The sequence below is a fragment of the Oxyura jamaicensis genome, chromosome 2 (assembly GCF_011077185.1).
Source record: "Oxyura jamaicensis isolate SHBP4307 breed ruddy duck chromosome 2, BPBGC_Ojam_1.0, whole genome shotgun sequence".
NCBI lineage: Eukaryota > Metazoa > Chordata > Aves > Anseriformes > Anatidae > Oxyura > Oxyura jamaicensis.
Window position 1 is genome coordinate 34,238,655 of NC_048894.1, and position 12,426 is coordinate 34,251,080.

Genomic DNA, 12,426 nt, shown 5'->3' on the forward strand with positions numbered 1-12,426 from the left:
GGGCCGGGGCCGGGGCCGGCGGGGGAAGCGGCGGCGGCGGCAGCGGCGGCGGCACCTCAGGCTCGCGCTGTGCCCCCGCCGAGCGGCGCCTCGCGGGGCCGAGCCCGCCCATGGGGCTGTAGCGGAGCCCGCTGAGGAGGGGACGGGGAGCGGGAGCCGGTGAGTTGCGGTACCGGGGGGCGTGCGGTGTGTGTGCGGTGTGTGAGGGGGGCGGGGAGGGCTCGGTGCCGGCGGGGAAATGGTGGTGCGAGGCGGGCTCCCGCGGCCGGGCGGCCCGAGCGGAGCCCCGTGTGTGTGTGAGGCGTGAGGCGGGCAGAGCCGCCCGCCCTGCCCTCCTCCCTCCCGCAGGTAGCGGCGGCGGGCGGGCCTGCAGGGCACGAACATGGCAGCGCCGGGGCTGGGGGAGAAGGATCGCTGCCCCCGGGGCGAGGATGGACCCCCCTCTTCCTCCTCCTCCTCCCCGGGAGACCCGCTCCTCACCCGCCGCCCCGGTTTATCCCCCCGCCCGCCCCCTTCCCCACCCCCTGCCCGTATTTTCTCTCCCCCTGGAGATTATCGGATCTCCCTCCCCTTCCTCCCCGGGATTATCTCTCCCCCCCCCCTCCCCCGGATTATCTCCCCCCCCGGGGTTACCTCCCTCCCCCCCCCCCCCCTTTGGGGCTTTTCCCCCCCCCCCGCCCCGCCGTGCCCCTCGGGGATTATCCCCGCTCCTCGGGGATGATTCCTCCCCTCTTGATCTCTGCCCCCGGCCTTTCCCCGGTTATTTTCCTCCCGAGGAAGTCATCCCTCCCCTTCCGTCTGCCTCCGAGCGGGGAAAGGGGAGAAAACGTGGTTGTGAGCGGGCAGGGCACGGAGTTTCCCCCCCCGGCGCTGTCACCCCCCGGCTGGGTGCGGGTGCTGCGGGATGGAGGAGGGAGGGCAGGCTCCGGGTGCAGCCCGTGGCGTTGTGCCCTGCCGGCAGGAAAACGCGCCCGAGCTGTCGGGGGAGATCCTGGTGAAAGGGAACCTGTCTGGAGCGATGCTTTGCGGAGGAGACGCGCACATGCACGGCTGGGTGGTGGATATCGGATGGTAACCGCAAACTGCACGGGGAAAAACAAAAAAGAACCGACGGCCTCCTCGCCTCTTTGAGGGGGGTACAGCTGTAACGCTAAAATGGAAGCGGGGAGGCACGCGGGTGACATTGCTGCTGCCCAGGGGTCAGAGCTGACTTGGAGAGCCTCTCCGTTGGCTTTCAAGGCAGTTGGCTTAGGCTCTTCTCTGTGGCGAGGAGGAAGGTACCTTTTGCATCGGCTCTGAGGCTTATGTGGTTCGTTACTGTCACTGTGCTGGCAGAGGAAAAATGAGTTCCTTCCTAAGGAGTAGAGATAAGCTTTATCTCGTGCATTTGGCACCCGCATAGGTTAGACCATTCTCTTATTATTATTCCTGGTCTTACTGCACAGGGGATCGCTGGAGGAGAGTTGCAGGGCTCCTGACCATCTTGCGGCACAAGGCCCGGGATTACATCCATTAAACTTCCCCGACTTGGCTTTGGGAGGAGGAGGGACTGTGAGAAATTGTAGAGAGGCTAGGCAGCTATAAATAGCTGTCGGACTAAAGGAGGCTTTGAACAAATCTTAGCATACTGCTTCTGAACAGCTAGTGTCTGTTAAGCTGGTTGAGTTGACAGCAGCATCATAATGTTTCCTTTTATTTCTGCTGAGGTGGTTGGCTTTTAACACTTTGCGACGTGACTGGTCCGTGCAATGTTTGTCACAAAATTCTTCTTGAAGAGGCAGTAAATTCACATATAAACACAATCCTGACAATTGGAGTCTGGTTTGAGCTAATTGCAATGTGATTTTTAAACGACTTCTCAGAAGAAATCTTTAATTTCCTCTTTCCTCCCTTGAAATGTTTGGAATTGATGATCTCGCTCTCCTTATTTTGTTCTTGAAGGATTGCACTGTATAGATTACCTGAGATCCATATTGCTTTGGAAAAATCTGCAGTACCGAGGCATGGTGTCATCCTAAGGCTGCTACCATTGTTAGGTTTCTATTTCCTTGTCTTGCCTATATGAGACACTTTCCTGCTCTCCTCATTATTTTTTACGGAACCTTCAGCATCTGACCCAAAAGTGCGTACGTTCAGCTTCTCTGAATTCTGTGTGCTTGCGTGCGTTTGATATCCTATGGATCACTGCTGCTTCAGCCTGTCTTGTCAAGAGCTACTTAATATGGAAATTATTGACAGATATACCATCGCAGCTATGTGGAATGGTGTCTGTTCTGCTGCTATATTAGTGGGCTAACTGTGCATGCCAGAAGTCTCCAAAATGATTGAAAAGCTGTTGCAACATATGTGCAATTGGACCTTTCTTGAACTACCTCTCATTGCTTTTTTCTCTTTACACAAATAATGGAAGTGGTGCGCTTAAATCGTGGTGTAATCACATATGGATTTTTTAGGTAAAATAGAAATAATGAAGTAAGTAGTGAAAGCGTGCCTAGCTGATATGAAAGAGCTCCGACAGAGAGCATGAATCTCCAAAACAAAAGAAAAGAACACAACTTTTAGGATGGTTCTCATTTAAAGCATACACCTCGGGGAGATAAAAAAGGAACAGAAATCTAGAGAATCTAACTTACTACTTTTGGCAATTTTAGTTGATGTTTAACCACAGCAAAAGCAGGAAAAGCAAATAACCTACCAAATAATTTGGCAGGCTTTATTTTGAGCTTTTAAGGATGTGATTGAGCATTGTCCTCAAAAACTCATCTTTTTCGATCAGAATCAAGCTCCAGCTTGAGATTGGGTCCTTGTGTTGGGTATTTCAATGCGTAGAAAGAAGGGTCAGTGATACGGGGAAAACTTTGTAGTACCATAATGACAGGCAAAAGAGCCTTCAGTATGAGTCTACTCATACAGTGACTCAGTCCCTGAATCACACTGTTTTTCTAGATGTTTATTTGTAGAAATTACTTACAGTTTTAGTGCAGTTTTAGAAAAAGTTTTGTGTCCTTTAAAACCTTGCTCTGTGCTGCAGCTCTGAGTGAGTTCAAGTTCTGACTTGATGTGACTGAAGGCTCTTGTGAGTGCCCCCTGGTACGCTGTGCAGAACACTGATCTGCAGACCAGTGAAGCTTTCTTTATGCTGTAGAAAAGGGGGGGGGTTCCTTCTACTTCAGAGGCAGGTATGCGTTTGGGGTTGTGGTAATGGATAACACATTCACACAGGTTTAAATGGTATTGTCTCTTGTGTTCTGTGTTTAAGGTAAAGATGGATAAAAATTGACTCGTCCTGGTTTGAGGGAATTGACTGATCGTGCTAGTAAATGAGGAGAGAGCATTTGCTGCAGAAGGCGTACGATAGGGTGGAGAGATGGGTTCTCAACACTACATACACCTGAACTTGCTTTTTGCCACTCTTTTTTTTTTTTTTTTTTTTGAGTCGACCTTGAATGAGATGTTCCTGTTTCTCTTTTGTGGAAATGGGAGCCAATAGAGGAGGTGAGGTGTGGGGAGAAGCCCTTCTTAACAGGCAAAACAGGTTACTGTAGTGGGATGCAGCACACAGTATGTGATCTATAAACTCAGTGCTATGGCAAACTGGAATGGGTTTGGCCTTGTACATGTGGTAAAAAAAATGAACTTCTTAGAAATATCCTACAACTGGGTCATTTGTGTCGAAGCGTGTAGGATACAATCATAGGATTAAGAGCAAGTGTGTTAGGGGAAAGTGGTTTTAGTGTCCTCTGCAACAGAAGAATCTCACAAAGGGTACCGGGCAAACAGGGAGTTTCCTTCAGGCTTGCACATGAGAGGCAGGCAGAAGTACAGATGTGCAGGCCACAAACACTAAGAGGAATGTAATGGTTTGTTTTCATGGCCATTAAGGTGTCGGCGTGACTTTTATGTCACAGAACGAGTAATACACAATGATGGTTCCAGAGCTCACAGCTGATCTAAGATTTCAGTTGTGTGTGTGCAAGCTAGGAGAAGGCAGTGTCAAATAGCTGGACCAGTAGGTGTTTTTGGCTAGCTCTGTACAGTTGTGAATAAAGTGTTTACAATCCGAGTTCAACAGAATGTCAGTGTAATGGTTCAGGTTCAGTTGTAGGGGGAGAAGTTTAGATCGCGTGTAAGATTGTCTTTGATTTCCTGGTCATTATTACTAACCATCTGCAGTTGCTCTCAGGTTATACTAGAGCAAACTGTTGCCCTTTGCAGAGAGATTAACGAGGCATAGTGATGTGAATATGCTATTCTGTGGCTTAAAAATTGCCTTTTTTCAGAATAAAGCAAGCCTGAATTATTTAATTATGTCTGATGTCATTCTTGCAAGAATAATGGAGGCAAAAAAAGAGAGGTTGGGAGAGGTGCTTATCCTTACCAAAGCATTTACATTCCTATTTTGGGTTGATTAGTGTCTTTAAAATGATAGTGAGTAAATTTACAACTTGTGTTAAATAATAAAAATTTGTAAATGGAACTTTCTCTTCCTTTACTTCATGTTTAATTATTTCCAAGATCTCTTTGGTTTATAAACAAAACAAACAAGTGTTATATATTGAGAATACTTGATATTAGCAACTGTTCGGTGGGTTTGCCCATGTCGATTATCTAAAGAACTCATTCCAGTGTTAGTGTCCAGGTCTCATGAAAGTACGGTGGAAATTAGTAAGATAGTGAAATTGGATGGCTTTTCAGATTTATTGGCAACAAATGTTATTTACGAAATTACTTGGACCTGCTATTTTAAATGTATTGACTAGTTTTGCATGCTGACAAGCAGACATTTCAGAATATGAACCTCAAAAATCCATGCTCACATGAGGGAAAAGTCGGTAATTTTCACAGACTCTTTGGGGAAAATGAAGGAACCAGTTCTTTGCATATTACACTAATACATTACTCTTACGGCTTTTGCAAAACCAAATTAAAGGATCAGTATTTCAGCTAAATTCACTTTTCCAGCAGGTGGAGACACAACTGTTGATTTCAAACAACTTCAGCCTTCACTTTTTGATTCCAAATGTGTTGTCAAAATACTGTTAAAATAATGAAAATTAGGAGGTAAGAAAAATGGCTTTACTTTTCCTTTTCAGATCAGTTCGTTTAAGCCTCTTTGCTGAGATAGTGTTGGCATTCAAGTATTGCTTCTATAGTAAGAGTAGCTATTGAAATAGTTTGTTTTTAGCTTTCTAATTAAAGCTTTATCTCCACCCACTGGTCAAATGTGCATTAATGAAAAGTTAAAGTGATACCGCTTTAAATACCTAAACAGGATAGAGGAAAGTAGATTGAGGGTAAATAGACTGAGGTAAACAGATAGGGTAAAGGGTTTTCTTAGGGCTAATAACACAGTGTGGGGGAGCACTCAAATAAATCTCTAGGGGAATGAAAGAAAAATGTGTCAGCCATTCTAACTGTTATTACTTTCTTCCTTTCATTGTTCGTTTTTTTTTTTAAATGATTCAATGTTTGTTACCAGTGTTATGTTTGGAGATATGCATGCAACTATGACGTGAGAGGTTTTGTATATGCTGTATATAAAGCATCTCAATGACTTTTTATGTGACATTGCTTTGTTTTTTTTTTTTTTTTTTCACAAGTCAATGGGCCAATTGGTAAGTCAGCCTTTACATATCTTCTTATTAAAATTCCTCCCCATGCCTTTCCTGATCCACTGTTGAAGTTTACAGAAGTCTTTTTGGCAAGATGCAAGTGCTTATACAGCAGAAGTTCTAAAACTGGGAAGACAAGCTGCAGTCAAGTGAATGAAATTGGTGAAAAGTTTCTTTCACCTCTCTGAGCAATTCTGGCTTACAGCATTGCAAACTGCTGCGCTGTAGCAAAGTATAGCATTGGTAGACAGAAATTACTTGGCTGCTGTTAAGTTAACTGTAGTCACTGCTTTTTACGTCTACACTTGCATTTTTTGGCGTCAGTAGAAGTGCGGGAGATGTGTAATTAACAATTGAAAGTTCAATTTCTGCATTCATTGGTAAAGAACAGGCTGGCCGGGAGAAACTGTTAATTGAAACTTAATGCTTATAGAGTGAATGACTGGAAGGCAGTCATTTGACTGCAAATCATGCAGATACTTAGTGCTCTTCACCGATCTATTGGTACAGTTTTGCTGCTTATGCTAGATTTGGTAAGCCAGAGCAGTCTGGGGTGAGCAGTGCTTGATTTGGTCAGTGCTGGTGCTGGCGATATTGGGCCCGAATCTGTAATTTTTCTTTTGTTCTTTCCTAGCTTCCTCCAGGGTGGCCAATTTGCTGCAGATGGTCAGCTTTGGCATGAAGCTGTTGTGTGAGAAGTTGTCCATCTTATTTTCTGACATTAGCTGTGTGATCATCTCATAGGTGTCTTGGCTCAATGGTGGTAAGATGGACTAAATTGGAGGCGCTATCTTTAGGGAAGCAAGATAAACTGGTAGCCACTGTTAGTGTATTTCACTCAGCACTTGTGTAATATCTGTTCTGGTCAGAAGAGATAATGATTGTACTTGAGCTGCTCTGACTGGTGGATGAGCACCCTCACCCTGCTGCTGCCTGCAGGGATCACGTCCACTCCTTGTTGCCCTTGCAAAGAGGGAGCAATGGCTGGGCAGTTTCGAGAACAGGCAATGAAAGCACTAGAAGAAACGTTAGGAAAGGTGTAGGAGAGCACTGAACTGGCAGCTGTATTGCCTCTTAATGTTTGCACCTAATTACATAGGAAAAAGATCTCTCCCAAGTTACAGGTCTTAGGGATCAAGGCATCTTTAGCAGCCTTAGCGACTGGAATGGGAGAGCAACTGGACGTGCAAACGGCGGTGAGAAGGCTAGAGATTTAGGGTGCTGAGAGATCCGGAAAGGTGGTGGTTGGCTTATTTAAAGTTCTCAGCATGAAGTTCGAGAGCAGGGAGAAAAGCTGCTCCGGTTTGCGGGTGGAAACGCGGCGAGCCCGCTCCCTCTAGCGGCTGTGCGGAGCTCCCGGCTCTGCGAGTGAGCTGCACACATTGAAATAACCTGCCGTAGCCAAAATTTGTGCTGCACGAAGTCCCGGCCTCATAAACGAATCAAAAAAAGAGTCTCCCATTTGCACAGTCAGTTGCTCGGGAAGTCACTGCGGTCCGTTTGCTGGAACCTTTTTTGTTTTGCTGTTTCCTGGAAGCATGTGAGCTTACTGTTGAAGGGAATTTATCAGCTCTGAATTGAAGGGTGCACATTTAACTGCCAAATCTTGGCAGATAGCTCTGGAAGCAGCACAGCCTAACTAAACAGCAGCAGAGCAAGTGTGTAGCTCTTACCAACTTCACTGTGCAGTCCTCAGTCAGACCCCATGCTATTGCAGTTCAGGAAAGCTGTAAGCAACAGTAAATCTGTGGAATGGAGGTCTTCAGAAGGCACTAATGAATGGGGAATGGAAAAGCAAAGGGCTGATCATTCAGCAGCTGGACTCACAAAGTGGAAGGTCTTAAGTCACGTGAAATTTCCAAGGGAAGTAGATGCTTCGTACCCGATTCAAAGCCTTTGGTATTGTTTCACATGGCTTCTTTCTAACTATTCAAAAATTGAGCTTCTGGTATCTAGCAAAGTTCTTTTGTTTTGTAGACAAGACACAAAGTTAGGCCTTGGTTGACCATACATCTTGTTCCTCTGTAAAGGCACCAAAACTGTTTTGGGACAGTTTTGTGTCACGGTGGGACTGTTGGAATGGTGTTGTTTGGTCTTGCTGGATATGTCGGATTAAAACACTTTATGTGGACTATTAAGCAACCTAGAGCTCATAAGAACATACTGCTTTTATTTGTTTTAAAGTAATCTCATTTGTAAGGTACTGACAAAACCCTGTAGAGAAACTTTCAGCGAAACCAGTAGGAGTTTTTCTTTGGAATTGAAAGGATGAGTCTACTTACAAATTTGGCAAGAAGTACTTTTGCAAGACATTCCCCAAACACTGCTCCTTAGCCTAGAATGCCTGGTCACTCTGTGGTAAGTGGGACTGTATGTCCATTCCTACTTGACATCTGGTGTTCTGCAGTGTTTGTTGCCAGTTACACATACCTGATTACCACCACCAAAAGAGGCCATTACTCAGAATGTGTACTTTTGTATACAGAATTATTCTCTCAGTCTTCAAATCATTATGAAACTTTCAGACATTTCAAATTAAAAAAAAAAAAAATCCCTTGGGCCTCCCCACCCCAGGCGTAAGTGATTTTACTTTACAAATGTAATTACTGTACTTCCAGAAGGTAATCTCTCTGGACAGCCATAGACTAGTTTGAATTAATTTTTTTTTTTTTTTTTCCCCTCAGGGTGTTTAATACATCGAGTTTTATTTTTCTGTAATTACTTCAAAATTCAGATCACTTTTGATGCTTTCCACTCTTTCTTATTACTAGACTGGTATAGCTAAGGATACTTACATTTGAAAGGTTACATTTCAGTGTTTTTTTTTTAACCTGTAACTTTTCCGCCCAGTAGATATTTTGACTGCTCCTGGAGCTTATGTTATATTCACTTAGACTCAGTAGTAGTGCTTCTTAATTTGCAAATACTGGAAACATTTACTTAATAAGCAGAGTAAGTCTTAGGAGATACTACAGTCAAGACAATGCTTTTCTCATTTTTCTTCATGAACTTCAGCAAGAAGGGCAATTCTTTGAATAGGTGGTTGTAAACTGTGATGGGACACTGATTCCAGAGTCCAATGCTTTTATATAAATGGCCTGTTTCTACTGGACTTTAATTGGTTTCAGAAGTAGCCATGCACTTAACCACCAGATCAGAGAAATCTACAAAGATGAATATGTAAGCGAACCTCCTTGTTTGAGAATACAGCACTGTTTTGAAATAGGGAGAAGGAAATCTTTGGTGTTCTCAGGTCTGAGGACGTGACTTCCTGCTTGCGTTGAATAGATGTAGAAGCAGTTCATCTTAATTCTGTAGTTGGCATCTGGTCTCACTGTGCAGGAACATTAAATGCTAATGCAAAAAATGTGTTAAATGCAACATTAACGTATAAAACTGGTTATGCGTGCACTGTCAATGAAATCCTGCAGCCAAGCTATGTAACACTTGATTCCATTACAAACCTGAAAGTATTTGGGTACTCCTTAATAAGGTAAGGTTTTCAAACAATAAGACTTTTCACTGGGTCAGATCAAAAGGTCCATCTAACTCCATATCCTATTTTCAGTATTTCCAAAGCATTCAGAATCTACCAGGAGCTCCTATTAACATTATTTCTGAGTAGGTTTTCAAGAAGATAGAAGCCATAGCACATTTATTCTGGATGTCCATGTCCCTTGCTAAGAAGGAGCTGGGACCAGAACATGTAGTGTCTGGATAGCCTGAAATTCAGCTTCCAGATAAAGAAGCATATCATGGTTCACAACTCAAATAACATCTTTTGTAATTGCTCTGGAGCTGCACATGAACAGCTTTCAAATCTGATTGTTTCATGGAGGGGATTGAAAACTGAGAAAGCAGAAAGACTGATAATGCTAAAGGCACGAGACTGAAAGTTTCCAGGGAGAAAGTCCACCTAGTGGGCAAAAAAGACATCACATTTTGCCATTCATTCTGCACGTTTTAGTAAGTTACTGAGTAGCAAGTATAAATCCAAGAGGATGTTTTAAAATACCACCCATGGGTAAGCAGCTGTGGGTATGGCTGCCTGTGAGAAAAAGATTCCTATTCCTTATCATTGCACTCAAGACAGACCCTGCACTGAGACCTCTCTCCTGCTTAAGGTGATGCTGCTCAGTGTTGAGGTGTTACCCCTCTGAACTGAAGGGGGCTGTTCTGATTAACAGGTTGAGGCAGGCAGGCCGGCCATTAAATACTCTTTTAAAATGTGTATTTTGTATTTTTCTTTGTGTATGTGCCTATGTACATATAAAAACACTGTGTATATGGAGAGATATTTTTATGAAGTCTGGTATTTATATATATGTATGTTAAGAATGTGTGTATACATGTGTGTATATATAAAAACAGAATGTTTGTGTATAAATGAAAAGCCTGCCATCCATTAGCTGTGTACGAAAGTAAAAAAAAAAAAAAAAAAAAAAAAGAAAAGAAAAAAAAAGGTAAGCATATATGACGTTTTCCCCAAGTAATCTTCCAGAGTCCAGGTAATGTTTAAATTGAAGCCTTTCTGAATTAGATGAGGTTTATGTGATTCATATTGTGTACTTTTACATGATGCTTCCATTGCAAAACTAGTCTCAACTTCATGGACTGGTATGCATATGTAAACTACGGTTGTGCACTGGAGATCTGTTTGACTAAACATGAGAAACTCTTATCCTTGGACTGGATTACTCTTTAGTTTGTTTAAATAATTGATATGGATTTTCTCTGGAGTGCTTGATAAGTGAGATGTGATATGTGTATCTTTGTAGCCTGCTATGAGGATTGAGCCAGTGCTGGCTCCTGTTTTGATAATAGAGCTGGAGGTGAGTTTGCAGCAGACTAATGATTACCCATATACGTAGCTTAGGAAGTGTGTCAGACTAACCAGGATGCTTCACAGATTTATTTACTTTTTTTTTTTGGGCCATTGCTGCATTCTGCCTAATGGTGTGTCCAGATGGAACAGCAGAAAGAAGTTTAACCTCCAAGAGCTGGAGACTGTGTGCCTGTTTGCATATTTACATGCTTTCCAGAAATTTGTCTGTTGCTGTGGGACATCTTTCTTCTGATCCCATCTTCCACGCAGGCATCCTGTGTAAGGTGACCAAGCCCTGGCTAATATCTCAGTGTGTCATTACAGGCTCTCCTGTACCATCAGTGTGGTGTTCTAGTAGACACAAACGGTGCAATGTGATGGGATGGGGTTAAATGAACATTCTAATAGTTTGGATTTGGGGTTGGTTGATCAGAGAATCCTGTGAGCCACTGTGCTGATAGCTGGTGGACATCTGAAGCTGAAGGGGACACTGCTAGATTAGCAATAGAAATACTCCTTCAAGTCAGACTGACAGTACTGTGCTTGGAAACAGATTTTCAACCAATCTGTTGAAACGTGTAGATTATAAGGAAACAGTGCTATGTTTTAAATTAAAAACATTCTTCCCTCTTTACATTGTCCTATATCTAGACTCAGAACTGGCAGCAAACTGTAGCAACTGGCTCATCTTTCACTCACTTCAGTCATTCTTCAAGTTTGCTATAATCAGTATTATTTGGAAAACACTTCCATGTTTATGGTAATACACAGTGACTCTTAAAATACCAGGAAATACATTATTGGTAGGTTCGTGGTTTAGTCCTCTCATGCAGGTGAGAAGGATGGAGTCAGGTCTTTAGACTATCTTGCGTTAAAGGTGAGTAGGAGATGTATTTTGGACAGTGAGGTCAGCTTGATACAAGATCTTAGAACCCAAGCGGTGGTTGCTGCACAGAACAGAGGCACAGAGCTATAGAAATTGTGCTACCTGTGGGAAATGTGATGACAGTGACCCAGGGAGATGTAAAGGGCTCTTTCCTCTTTGCTTTTCAGTATTTCATCTTTTCACACTTGTTGGCAAAAATCAAGGTTCTTGTGTTTGATCCCTTCATCAATCAGTTCAAGGGGTGATAAAGAAGCAGTGCCCCAATAAATTATTAAAAATATTTTTCCAAGGTGACTTTCTTCTTAGCTTTGAACAAGAAATATAGTCACTGGCGAATCTCTGGTTTGGGATAACTGGAATACACAAGTTCTCAGCCTTGACATAAGTTGGTGAGTGTATAAAGGTAAGAGCAGTTATATTACCAAGAACTTGATTAGGCTTATTGAGGTTCTCTTTGTTCTTGGGATTTTGATTGTGTTGGGAAAAACAAATGGAAAACAAATAGTCTTTTTTTTAAGAAAAAATGCAACAGCTGAGCTCAGAAAAAAATAGGCCAACCTTTTTTTTTTTTTTTTAATCCCAGGTTGTACTAGGAGGGCAGGTCTTCCCCTAACTATGGGCACTTCTTGCTGAGAGAAGTGACAATGTTATATCTAACTTCCATTCTCAAAAATAGCTATAATCTGATCTTCTGATATCTTGAAAGTAAGGACTGACTAGAGGTGACTTTTTCTCTTGGTGAGGAAGCAAATCTCTGGGAAGAAAATTGAGATCAAGTGTAGCGTGCATGTACTTCTTGTATAGAAATGGGGAGGGGGAAGTAGTAAAAATTCTTGCTAGCTGTAGATTGAATACTGTCTCTTCAAATGATGCCCAGAACCACTCTCATGCATTTGAAGATGTTGAATGCATAATAAAATTCAGGTAGTATTATCTCGAGTTCCTATACATGGTTATCTCTGATCAAAATTGGAGTCCTGCTAAAGCTTCTATTGCACAGTTTTTAGAGTTCATTGGCAGCTTCTGAGTGAGTTAACTGGATGAAGAGAGGCAACAAGTGAAGAGTCATCAGGACTGTAGACACTGGCCATCTTTTAAAGCAG

The 12,426-nt window shown here is 43.0% G+C and overlaps 1 protein-coding gene across 2 annotated transcripts in view; it reads left to right on the forward strand.

The window, feature by feature from the left end:
- The first annotated feature begins 24 nt into the window (after positions 1 to 24).
- Positions 25 to 12,426, forward strand: part of MPP6 (membrane palmitoylated protein 6) — a 56,727-nt gene continuing 44,325 nt past the window's right edge. Inside the window, exon 1 of one of the 2 annotated variants that reach the window (XM_035316272.1) lies at positions 25 to 159. The gene's annotated coding sequence lies outside the window, so the exon portion shown is untranslated. The remainder of the gene's footprint in view (positions 160 to 12,426) is intronic. The other variant, XM_035316271.1, reaches the window with a different exon arrangement.